The following is a 13,612-nucleotide window of genomic DNA, read 5'->3' on the forward strand; positions in this document are numbered from 1 at the left end:
GTGTATGTGGATGATAAGGACCGAAGGCAGGCCCGGGTCTGCCATGGCTTCCAACCTCCAGGCCTGGGGCAAAGGAGTCAAGGCCGAGGGCACAGGAGGCTGCTGCTGGGAAACAAGAGGGCCCGCAGCTCTGAAAAGAATACTTGTTTAAATTCCAGGGTGCTTCCCTGGACTCTGAAGAAAGATGATGCCATTGGGGCAGAGAATAAAGCCCTTTTCTGAGCAAGGAGTATAATGCATGATAGATACACTGAAATGGGATATAACCTTCCTATTAATGTGATTCTGTGCAAATGGTTAACCCAAGAGTGCAGATGTGAAACAAGGGCTAGCCCAGAGAATATTACAGTGACTTTATTAACATTCTAATCATTGAGACTTTCAGTAGACAAAGGAGAAAACAATTTCTTGGCCAAGAAAGTTTCATTTAAAAACAAATAACCTACATAAAACCGAAGGCAATTAATTTCAAAAATTACTAGAACACAGTAATAATTCAGATGTTATTTCAATTAACAAATGGGAAACGCAGGTATGCCTTGCTTACCGAGTACTCCTCAAAGGTTGTAATTAAAATGAATTAAATGTCAGATGCCTTAGGAGACCTTGTTAATTAGTGGAATCCTGAGTGAATCCTTTTGTAGAGCAATTATTTTGAAAAGTAAATAGTCATTTCCAGATGAACCTGTTTAATATCTAAATTTGATTATGAATATGTCAGGTTTACTTAAGAAAAACTTCCCTTTAGTGCCTTCCTAAATTTTTTTTAGCTTAATTTATATCACCTAACTTTTTTATTGGATTACAGATATATGTATCTTTTATATACAGTAGTGTGTGTATGTTATTTCCAAGTTCCTACTTTATCCCTCCCCACTTGCCTTCTCTAATATTAATATTCAACAGAAGGAGAAAGCCCAAAGACAAAATAAAAATTCAGAGTAAAATCAATTATTTTCTTAAAATTTATTTTGTTGACGTATAGTTGATTTCCAATGTTGTGTTAATTTCTGCTGTGCCGAAAAGTGATTCAGTTATACATATGTGTACATACTCTTTTCCGTTATGGTTTATCACAGGATATTGAATATAGTCCCCTGTGCTATACAGCAGACCTTGTTGTTTATTCTATATATAATAGTTTGCATCTGCTAATCCCAAACTTCTAATCCAACCCTCCCTCCCCCTTGGCAACCACAAGTCTGTTGCTGTGAGTCTGCTTCTATTTTGTAGCTAAGTTCATCTGTGTCATAGTTCAGGTTCCACATATAATGGTACATGTGGTATTTGTTTTTCTCTTTCTGACTGACTGTGATCATATCTAGGTACATCGATGTTGCCTCAAATGGCATTCTTTTTTTTTTTAATGACTGAGTAGAACTCCATTATAATATGTACCACATCTTCTTTATCCATTCATCTGATGATTGATATTTATGTTGTTTCTGTGACTTGGTCTTTGTAGATATTGCTGCTATGAACACTGGGGAGAATGTATCTTTTTAAATTATAGCTTGTCTGGATATATGCCCAGGAGTGGGACTGCTAGATCATACAATAACTATTTTTAATTTTTGAAGGAACCTCCATACTGTTCTCCATAGGGGCTGCACCAATTTTCATTTCCACCTACAATGTAGGAGGGTCCCCTTTTACCACACCCTCTCCAGCATTTGCGATTGGTCGATTTTTAAATGATGGTCATTTTGACTGGTATGAAGTGACACCTCATTGTAGTTTCGATTTGCATTTCTCTAATGATATTGAGCATATTTTCATATGCCTGTTGGCCATCTATGTCTTCTTTGGAGGAATGTCTGCTTAGTTTTTCAGCCCATTTTTAAATTGGGTTATTTGCTTTCTGTTGATGAGTTGTATGAGCTCTTTGTATATTTAGAAAATTAAGCCCCTCTTAGTCACATCATTTGCAGTATTTTCTCTAAGTCTGTAGGTTATCTTTTCATCTTATGGTTTCTCTTATTGTACAAAAGCTTGTAAGTTTGATTAGGTTCCACTTGTTTATTTTTGCTTTTATTTCTATTGTCTTGGGAGACTGACCTAAGAAAACATTGGTATGATTTATGTCAGAGAATGTTTTGTCTATGTTATTATCTTTTAGTTTTATGGGGCCATGTTTTATATTTAAGTCTTGAAGTCATCTTGAGTTTATTTTTGTGTAAAGTGTAAGGATGTGTTCTAACTTCATTGATTTACACGTGGCTGTTAACCTTCTCAGCACAATTTGTTGAAGAGTGTCTTTTTTCCATTGTATGTTTTTGCCTCTTCTGTTGAAGACTGACTGTAGGTTTTGTGGATTTAATCTCTGGGCTCTATTCTGTTCCATTGATCCATATATCAGTTTTTGTGCCAGTACCATACTGTTTTAATTACTGTAGCTTTGTACTGGGCTTCCCAGGTGGCTCAGGGAAAGAATTCACCTGCCAATGCAAGAAATGTGGGTTTGATCCCTGGGTCGGGAAGATTGCCTGTAGAAGAAAATGGCAACCCACTTCAGTATTCTTTTCCTGGAAAATTCCATGGACAGAGGGGCCTGATGGGCTACAGTCCATGGAATTGCAAAAGAGTTGGACACAACTCCACAACTAAACAACAATAAGCTTTGCTGTATTGCCTGAAGTCTGGGAAGGTTATGCCTTCAGCTATGTTCTTTATCCTCAGGTGTGCTTTGGCAATTCTGGGCCTTCTGTGATTCCAATAGGATTATTTGCTCTAGTTCTGTGGAAAATGTCATGAGTATTTCATAGGGATACTCATTACATGGGTAGATTGCTTTGGGCAGTATGGCCATTTTAACAATATTAATTCTTCCAATCCAAGAGTATGGGAGTATCCTTCTGTTTCCTTGAATCATCTTCACTGTCCTTTATTAATGTTTTATAGTTCTCAGCATATAGGTCTTTCACTTCCTTGGTCAGGTTTACTGCTAAGTATTTTATTTTTTTGATGCAATTAAAAGGGATTTTTTCCCCCACATTCCCTTTCTGATAGTTCATTGTTAAGTGTAAAGAAATGCAACAGATTTCTTAATATTCATCTGGTACCCTGCTACCTTGCTGAATTCATGTATCAATCTAGTCGTTTTTGTGTGGAGTCTTTAGGGTTTTCTATATATAGTATCATGTCATCTGCATATAATGACAATTTTACCTCTTCTTTTCCAATTTGGGTATCTTTTCTTTCTTTTTCCTGTTCGACTGCTATAGCTAGGACTTCCAGTACTATCTTGAATACAGTTTGCATCCTTGCCTTATTCCAGAATTTAGTGGGAAGGCTTTCAGCTTTTCACAGTTGAGTATTATACTGGGTGTGGGATTGTGATAAATAACTTTTATCATGTTGAAAAGTATCTTCCCTCCATACTCACTTTGGTTTAAGAGTTTTTATTGTGAATGGATGCTAAATTTTATTAAATGCTTTTTGTGCTTCTATTGAGTCACCATGTGGTTTTTGTCTTTTGTTATGTGGTATACAACACTGATTAATTTGCATACATCGAACCATCCTCGTGACCCCAGGATGAACCCACCTTGGTTGTGGCGTTATGATCTTTTTTTTGGCTTGGCCGTGCTAGGGCTTCACTGCAGTGCAGGGGGTTTCCTGAGCTGTGCTGCAAGGGCTGTGATGTATGATCTTTTCTTGTGTTGTTGGATTTGGGGTTTGCTAATATTTTGTTGAGAATTTTTGCCTATATATTCATCAAAGATAATGGCATGTAATTTTCTTTTCTGGTACTGTCTTTGTCTGGCTTTGGTATCAGGGTGATGGTGGCTTCATAGAAGGTCTTTAGGAGTGTGCTTTCCACTTCAGTCTTCTGGGATAGTTTGAGAAGGATCAGCATAGGTTCTTCTCTGTATGTTTGGTAAAAGTCACATGTGAAATCATCTGGTCCTGGACTTTTGTTTATAGGGAGATTTTAAATTACAGATGTCATTTCACTTCTAGTGACTAGTCTGTTCCAATTATGTATTTCTTTTTAAACCCATGTTGGTGGGCTGCATGTTTCTAGAAACTTGTCCATTTCTTCTAGGTTGTTGAATTTGGCATATAATTTTTCACAGTATTCTCTTATGGTTTCTTAGAATTTGTTTGGTGTTGGTTATTTCTCCTTTTTCATTTCTTATTTTGTATATTTGGGTCCTTGCTCTTTTCTTCTTGGCGAGCCTGGCCAGAGGTTTGTCAAGTTTATTTATTCTTCAATGAAGCAGCTCTTTGTTCTGTTGATCTTTTTTTCTATTTATAAAAAAATCTTTTATTTCCTCTCTGATCTTTATTATTTCCTTGCTTCCTTCTACTCACTTTAGGGTTTTTTTTTGCTCTTTTTCTAGTTCTTTAGGTGGTAGATTAGGTTGTTTGAAATTTTTCTTATGTTTTAAGAAAGGCACGTACCACTATGAATTTTATTCTAAGAACAGCTTTTGCTGTATCCCATAGATTTTGTTTGGTTTTGCTTTTACTGTCATTTATGTCAAGGTATTTTTTAAATTTCCTGTTTGATTTTGTTGTTGACTCCACTGGTTTTTAGTAGCATGTTGATTACATGCTCCATGTAATCAATTTTCTTATTTTTCTGTAGTCGATTTCTAGTTTCATGCTGTTATGGTCTGAGAAAAGGCTTAGCTATTATGATCAGAAATAATGTCTATACTCTTTAAGTTTATTGAGGCTTGTTTTGTGGCCTAGGATGTGGTCAATCCTAGAAAATGTTCCCTGTATACTATACTAAAAAAGAATGTGTGTTGTCTTTTTGGAAATAATGTCCTGAAAATATCAATTAAGTCTAACTGTTGTATCGTTTAGGATCTATGCTGCCTCACTAATTTTCTGTCTAGAAGACCTATTGATTGAGTGGGTGTTATCTCCTGTTATTGTATTCCCATCAATTCTCAATTTATGTCTTTCGGTATCTGTCTATGTATTTTGATGCTCCTACATTGGGTGCCAATAGTTTGATAAGTGTAATATACTCTTCTTGTATTGATTGCTTTATCATTATATAGTATCCTTCTTTAACCTTCTTTATGGACTTTGTTTTAAAATCTATTTGGCCTGATATGAATAGTGTGATCCCCATTTTCATTTCCATTTGCATAAGATATCTTGTTCCACCCCCTCATTTTCAATATATGTGTGTCTTTTGCCTTAGAGTGGGTCTCTTGTAAGGAACATATTGTAGGCTCTTGTTTCATATTTCTTATTCCAGTCTATCACTCCCTTGTTGCCGTCCACAGTCATCTTTTTGTTGGGCTGTGATGGGTCTCGGTTGCTGCACACAGGCTTTCTCTAGTTGTGGTGTGTGGGCTACTCACGGCAGTGGTTTCTCTCGTTGCAGAGCACAGGCCCTAGGCACATGGGTTTCAGTAGTTGTGCTGCATGGGCTCAGCAGCTGTGGCTCATGGGCTTAGTTGCTCTGTGGCATGTGCGATCCTCCTAGACCAGGCATCAAACCAATGTCTCTTGCATTGAAAGGTGGATTCCCAACCACTGGACCACCAGAGAGGCTCTCCCTTGTCTCCTAATTGAAGCATTTAATCCAGTGACATTTAAAGTAATTATTGATAGATATGTATTAATTACCACGTAAAACCTTATTTTCCAGTTGATTTTTGTATTTTATTTTTGTTTTTCTTTTTGTAGTTTATGATTTCCTTTTACATTATGCTTGTGTTCTCTTCTTTTTGGTTTTGGTAAATCTACTGATGTTCTCATTTGTTATCTTGTTTTTCAAGTAGTTTAACCCCTTCCTACACATCTACTTGCTTTAGACTGGTAGTCATATACTCAAACACATTCTAAAAATATTTACATTTCATTTCTCTCCTCACCCCGCATTTTATGATTTTGATGTCCTCTTTAACATATTCATGTATATCCTTTTGCTATTCATGGTGGCTGTCATTGCTTTCACAAAAACTTTTGGATCTTTAAAAAAATCTGTCTACTGGCTTATTTAAGTGATTTACTTTTCTAATTGTGATTTTCTCTTTCCTATATATTCTTGCTTCTTTTCTATTTAGAGAAGACCATTCATTATATCTTTTAGGACAGATTTAATATTGCTATATTCTTTTAGTTTTCATTCCTCTGAGAAATTTTTTGTCTTCTATTCTAAATGATAATTTTACAGGGTAGAGTATCCTAGGTTGCAGATTTCCCCCATGTTGCTATTTCCTCTGGCCTGCAAATGTTTCTGTAGAGAAATCAGCTGATAAACTAATGGAGGTTCCCTTGTAATTAACTCTTTTTCTGTTACTGCCTATTTAGAATCCTCTTTTTAACTTTTGCCATTTCTATTATATCTTGGTGTAGATCTGTTTGGGTTCATTTTATTTGGGACTTTTTATGCCTCCTATGAGAAACACTGGGCTGGATGAAGCACAAGCTGGAATCAAGATATGCAGATGACACCACCCTTATGGCAGAAAGTGAAGAGGAACTAAAAAGCCTCTTGATGAAAGTGAAAGAGGAGAGTGAAAAAATTGGCTTAAAGTTCAACATTCAGAAAACAAAGATCATGGCATCCGGTCCCATCACTTCATGGGAAATAGATGGGCAAACAGTGGAAACAGTGTCAGACTTTATTTTTTGGGCTCCAAAATCACTGCAGATGGTGATTGCAGCCATGAAATTAAAAGACGCTTACTCCTTGGAAGGAAAGTTATGACCAACCTAGATAGCATATTGAAAAGCAGAGACGTTACTTTGCCAATAAAGGTCTGTCTAGTCAAGGCTATGGTTTTTCCAGTGGTCATGTGTGGATGTGAGAGTTTGGACTGTGAAGAAGGCTGAGTGCCAAAGAATTGATGCTTTTGAACTGTGGTGTTGGAGAAGACTCTTGAGAGTCCCTTGGACTGCAAGGTGATCCAACCAGTCCATTTTAAAGGTGTTCTTTGGAAGGACAGATGCTAAAGCTGAAACTCCAGTACTTTGGCCACCTCATGCAAAGAGTTGACTCATTGGAAAAGACTCTGATGCTGGGAGGGATTGGAGGCAGGAAGAGAAGGGGACGACTGAGGATGAGATGGCTGGATGGCATCACCGACTCGATGGACGAGTTTGAGTGAACTCCGGGAGTTGGTGATGGACAGGGAGGCCTGGCGTGCTGCAATTCATGGGGTCACAAAAAGTCAGACACGACTGAGCGACTGAACTGATGCCTCCTATACCGGGATATCTGTTCCTTCTTTAGGTTTGAGAAGTTTTCAGCCTTAATTTCTCTGAATAAAATTTCAATCCCCCTTTCTCTTTTTTCTCGTTTTGGGATCCCTATTATATGTAGATTGGCACACTTTATATTTTCCCATAGGTTTCCTACTTTGCTTTCATTTTTAATTTTTCATTTGGCTTCTTCTGAGTGGGTGATTTCTATTATTCTATCTTTCAGAATATTTATTCATTCTTCATTATGCAATCTGCTATTCATTGCCTTTAGCTCAGGTTTCATTTCAGCAAATGAGTTTTCTACTTTTTCTTGGCTCCTCTTTATAGGTTCTAGTTCCTTTTTACCATAGTCTGAATTCCAATTGATAACTCTTCTTAATTTCTTCAGTATTTTCCCTGTCTCCTTTTAACTTGGTGTCTATTAGACTGAAGAGTTTGTTTCATTTTGGTTTGTTCAGGGGGATTCTACTGATCTTTTAATTGGGAGTGTTTCCTCTGTTTCTTCATTTTTATTTATATTTCTCTTACTCTGTGAATTTAGGAGAAATAATTATCTACCACGGGCCTGGAGGGCTATTTTTATGTGGGAACATCCTCGTGTAATCTGTGTAGGGGTAATATTTTTGGTGCAAGGGCTGTTTTTAGTATGCATGCCTGTTTCCTCTTTGCTCAGTGTTTGTTGGCTGTAGAGTAGAATTGATTCTTATAGCTCAACTCTTGAAAATCACTTCTCTCAGCTTTTAAACAATGTATTTTAGGATTTCCCCCTTAATTTAGGTAGTTGTGTGAGGGCCCTCATTCTGTAGGGTGGCCACATCCTGCTGTGACATCTGGTAGCACCATGACCCAGCCCTACTCATGCCTAATGAAATCAGCCAAGGCAACATCTCAGCTTTAATATTTCTAGAGAGATTTTCTAGGAATTTGAGTTTCTTGATGTGCATTTGTAGCCTTGGAACCACATGTGGCATTTTTATAGATACTCTCTAGTTCTACAAAGTCCCCAGATCCCTCATGAAAGGATTACATATTATTGGGGTCCATAGGTTGCCAAGCATTTCTGTAGTTCTTGGTTTATGACAATTACAATTTTGGCTCCACAGCTAGATAATTGTAACATATAGCTTATCAAGCAGACATTTTAAAACTCGGATGAAAAGAAGGTTTTGTTACTTTTAAACCCAGTTAGGTTCCTGGGATATCTTAAAAAACTAGGAAAATGAAACTCACAGGCACTTTGGGAAGGCAGGGATGACTGTCCCCTGTCTGGGTGCCAGGACTCTCTGCTGGCCTGGCTATGGAGGTAGATGTCCTTGTCCCCATCAGTTTCCATGACTCTCTGGGGTGCCTTTATACCTTAGGTAAGGAAGGACAGGGGAAAATAACCTCCAAAAACTTATTTTCTATCTGACCCTAAAAAAAGAATTCATCTCCTATCTAGGTACTGCTACTATTTACTGAATACTTAACACGTGCCAGGGAATACTGCCAAGTACTTTGCACAATACAATAATGCAATGAAGATGGCATTATTAAGTCTTGCAGGGACTGACTCAGGAAGTGAAATATTGTGCCCAAGGTATGAAACACTAAGGGGCAGGGGGAGGATGAAAAGCCACATGTGCTCTTAGATGCAATGCTTTGTGCCTCTAACATCTACCACACAGTGTGGAAGATCACTCTGCTTCTGGTGAAACTCGACTGAGAGGGGAAACGAAGACTCAGGGTCCTAGGTGTCTCCTTCCACCTTCTTATCCAGGTGCTCAGCCTGTCTGAAGCAGATTCAGATGCTCCAAATCACCTCTGTGTAGCCAGTCAGTCTTTTCAAGCACCTACTGAACTCAGTCCAGTGTGGAATCTGGATTAAATTCATCCTTTCTGTCTTATTTTCCTCAAGCATCAGTAACACAGTGTGCTCCATTACAAGAACTTTATTTACAATGAACTTAAATCTTGTAACAGTGGATGTATGCTACCAGTCCATCTTATGACTCAATCCCCACATCCTGCCTCTCGTATGTCAAGGGGGCCATCCCAATGGTTAACAAATTCTCCATCCATACTGCAGTAAAACTTGCTTTAAACAAGTGGTTTATAACCTAGAGCTCCTTTTAGGATTTTCCTTTCATGAATCTTAGGAATCACTGTAATGTTAACATCCAACCAAGAGTGAATGCATTTTTTTCTTTTTCCCCTATTACTAAAGACAGGAAGAAGATGTTAGTTAACTCCTGGGTTCTGGGGTCCTCAGGTTTGATACTATTGCACAGGTAGCTATAGACAAGTTGTGATCCCGTAGTTTTGATACTGATTTGTGATTCATCACATGAACCAGAATAGTCTGAGAGTCAAACATTCTATTTCTAGAATTTTAAGCAGTGTCAAGCTTTCTCATCATTGCTCTCCAAAATGGCATCTTCCAAAGAGGTTTAAAAAAAGACAGCTCTTGAAGACTGTCACTTATAGAGTGTATCTGGGTAAATATTTTAGACATTATCAGCCAACAGTCAGAAAATTAAAATAATGGAATGAGGGCCACAATGTTATGAAATAAGAGGATATGTTTAGAACATAGGAACCAATTAAGGATAACCCACTTAAGTGGAACTGGCAGGTCATTCTGATTTGAGGGCACTTGGGACAACTTAATGAAAATGTCACCCCTCAGTGAGCTGGGCAGGAGCCCAGCTTGGGCTTGTCTGCAGCAATTTTAAAGGACAGAAGTGGCCACATCTCTGTGCCTGGAACCAGGAGCTCCAGGATGTTCCAGGTAGGAACATCGGTTCCAGTTGGCTCCTCGGATATTCCAGTTAGAGAGGGGAAAAGACTCTTATTCTTGGGAAAGATAAGCTGCAGGGTTTTGTGCTTAAAGAAGAAAACCTTTGTATTCAACAATCATTATAAAGATTACAGGGGTCTCTAACCCACAGACCATGGACCACTTAAACAGAAAAACCTCTGTATTTGATGATCATTACAAAGATACAGGCTAGAGCAGGAATCTGGCTGTACAGCAGGGGAGCGGTGGGTGAAACAGAAACCAGCCCCGGTCTGTGGGAAAATTGTTCTCCATGAAATCCAGTCCCTGGTATCAAAAAGGTTGGGAACTGCTGGACTAGAGCATAATTCTAAGTAGCCACATCAAGTACAAAGTATACTAACAGGGCTAAACTGACTATCCCCCCACTGAGGATTTTCTGTTTGGCCCCACAGCCTAGTTTTCCATTGCAGAATATGGGCAGGAAAATGGTCAAGCATTAACCTGGATGATGATGGAACTGCAGCTCACTGTTGGAAACACAGCAAGTGTTACTGTTGAAGGAGAAAATATTTTTCAGAAATTTTTACAGAAAGACCGTCAAAATGTGGAGAAATAGCACAGATATTTGCTATAACTCAGGGGGCTTCCCTGGGGGCTCAGTTGGTAAAAAGTCTACCATCTACACAAGAGACTTGGGTTGGGAAAATCCCCTGGAGAAGGAAATGGCAACACACTCCAGTATTTTTGCCTGGAGAATTCCATGGACAGAGAAGCCTGGTGGGCTACAGTCCATGGGGCCACAAGAGTTGGACATAGCTAAACAACAAAGGACCCTGGCAACATATTCCGGTATTTTTGCCTGGAGAATTCCATGGACAGAGAAGCCTGGTGGGCTATAGTCCACGGGGCCACAAGAGTTGGGACATAGTGACTAAACAACAAAGGGCCCTGAAGCAGGTGGTGAAGAACAGAAGAAAAGGCACAGGCTCACACACCCTGCAGTAAGCCACTGTCCCTGTAGATCCTAATAAGATCAGGCCATGGACTGTTGCCAAGAAGAATTCATTCACCAATTACCAGCTCTGTTTCTTTTTATAAGAAAGATATGCCTTCTTTGACTCTGTTCTGTTATTCCAGTATCTTCTGTTCCTGAAGACCTGATGGGATTTGTCACTTTCCCAGATAACGCCTTACTTGAAAATGGCCTCGCAGGAAAGCTTATTACCATCTTTAATTATTGGAAGGATAGCTGTGAGACACATGGCCCATCTCTCTCCCTGGACCCACCCCACTGTCACTATCCAAAGGAGTTTTATTTAATTCTGTGGGAGCACTTGAATTTATGCCCCATTAAAGATCTCTCTTGAAAACGACAAGTTGAAGCCACATCTAACAGTCATGACATTCTCTGGATCCCACGCACGTCCTAAAACTGGAAAACTTGTTTCATGGCCACAGAACCAATAAAATATATGACTTCATTTGAAATGCCTGATTCTTAAAAAAGGAAAATAAAGTAATTTCAGGTGTTTATAAAAAGTCTTTATGATTGGAGCATTCTATAAACACTGAATGTGTTCTAAGAAGGTTCTCTTGTGTCACAAGAAATTACAGCTTAGACTGGAGTACCAAACCTTTCATTCTGCTGTGAGATTGGCTTTCAGTTTCAAATTTAACTCTTAACATTTTTCTTTTAGGACCAAGGTCAAGATAGGGCCTCTTAATATTTATGCTCTTACTCATCTTCCATTAGCCACAGTGAAAACAAGCATCGCCAGTTTCCTACCTCAAGACTTGGTTACATAAATAACTGGGTGTGACCATATTGGATGAGTCAACCAGTCAGTCAACAAACAGGACTCCCCATTATGCGCCAGGTGGGAGCAGAGTTCTACAGGAAAAGTTCATGTGGTCACATTCCCTTTGAAGAGAAGGACTCTAAGCTTCAAGCAACATCAAATATACAGCTGGGCTGAGCCAGTCCTGTAACTGCCTAAAGTACTTGCTAAGAGTACTTTACCTCTTACTTACCTCCCCTACCTCTGATCTGTTTTTTTTTGAGGAATACCATCTGACATGAATAAAAGAACCAAGGACTCTGACTCCATCAAGAATTCCCCCAAATATTCCACACCCACTTCTGGGTACAGGGATCTCTGGGCTTGTGCCTTAGTACGTGCATGCTAGTCATGTCTGACTCTTTGAGACCCTATGGGCTGTAGCCTGCCAGGGTCCTCTGTCCATGGAATTTTCCAGGCAAGAATACTGGAATGGGTTGCCATTTTCTCCTCCAGGGGATCTTCTTGACCCAGGGATCGAACTCGAGTCTACTGTGTCTTCTGCACTGGCAGGCAGATTGATTATTGCTGAGTGACCCTGGAAGATTGTAAAGAGGAGGGGAATGTGCAGACCTGCAATTTCTGGGGAGTTTCGATGTCCTGAGCAAACAGCTGGAGGTGGGTCTTCTCTCGGGAAAGCTTTGCAGCAGTGAGGGCTCTGCCTGGACAGCTCTGGCACAAAGTGCTACCTGGTGTCCAGGGCCGTCTGTGACCTGGCCCGGCCTTGTGGCTGCCATTGCCCTTTACCGCCCCTCTTCAGCCCTACTTCATTCACCTGCTCAGCAGAACTGCGTTTTTCTCATCTGCCCCTGCCTCTGCTCAGGTCATTCTGTCTGGAACACCCTTCCTTCTCATCTCTCTGCTCTTCCCATTCACATGTACACCCTCAGCTCATCTGAAATGCCATGATCTCCATGAAGGTTTCTCCTGTCCAACCAGAAACTGTTCTTCTCTGAACTCTCCTCTACATGACCTCCCACATTTTAACCTCCATAGTTGTCCTCTCTTTTCACCTGTTACCTTCCCTACAAAAGGGAAAGCCGCTGCGGCTCCTGCTAAGTCGCTTTAGTCGTGTCCGACTCCGTGCGACCCCATGGACTGCAGCCTACCAGGCTCCCCCGTCCATAGGATTTTCCAGGCAAGAGTACTGGAGTGGGCTGCCATTGCCTTCTCCAAAAGGGAAAGCTACTGGAGTCCAAAATCATTATTTCTGGGGTTACTGATGGTGATTCTTCTAGCATGTGTAGTATGTGGCCCAATAACTCCATGGTTTGAAGGAAGCAAAGCTTTGCATAGCCCAGTGCTTCCAGAGAGGTGCCCTGAGGCCACCTGGTGGGAGCAGAATAGCCAGGACTATGGGGAGAACACCAGCCCTCCAATCTGTCCTTCAGTCATATGGGTTTTGACTATAATTCTTCTATTTATTGTGATTCATATAAGTTTTCCTTTATAAAAGAAAGATTTTGCTAGAGATAGAAAAAAAAGGAAACCACTGCCATAGATACTATCAAATAAATGAACAGAATTATATCTGATGCCTTGAGCACTTTTTCCCTTCAGATATAATGAAATTCATGATAAAAAAAAGTGAGGCAAGGTTCAGAGTGCCTGTCAATCAAAAACATGGTCAAAACAGAGGCCCTTTCTCCTCTCCTATATGATCTTTTTCCATTACAATTTGATAGGTGCCTTCTCAAGTCCTGAGTGAGCTGTGTTTGAGGTGGTGAACAAAACCACATTGGGCCTGGTTCTGCTCTGAGCTCAATGAGTGTGGGTGAGGACACTCAAGACGCTCTGATTTCAATGTGTGTGCGTGAGCACATCCATGATGCTC

At 39.8% G+C, this 13,612-nt stretch overlaps 1 protein-coding gene across 2 annotated transcripts in view; it reads right to left on the reverse strand.

Moving 5' to 3' along the window:
* Window positions 1–13,612, reverse strand: part of GAREM1 (GRB2 associated regulator of MAPK1 subtype 1) — a 234,782-nt gene that overhangs the window by 14,387 nt on the left and 206,783 nt on the right. The gene's annotated exons all lie outside the window — the stretch shown is intronic.

This window comes from Oryx dammah, unplaced genomic scaffold (assembly GCF_014754425.2).
Source record: "Oryx dammah isolate SB20612 unplaced genomic scaffold, SCBI_Odam_1.1 HiC_scaffold_22, whole genome shotgun sequence".
NCBI classification, from domain to species: Eukaryota; Metazoa; Chordata; class Mammalia; order Artiodactyla; family Bovidae; genus Oryx; species Oryx dammah.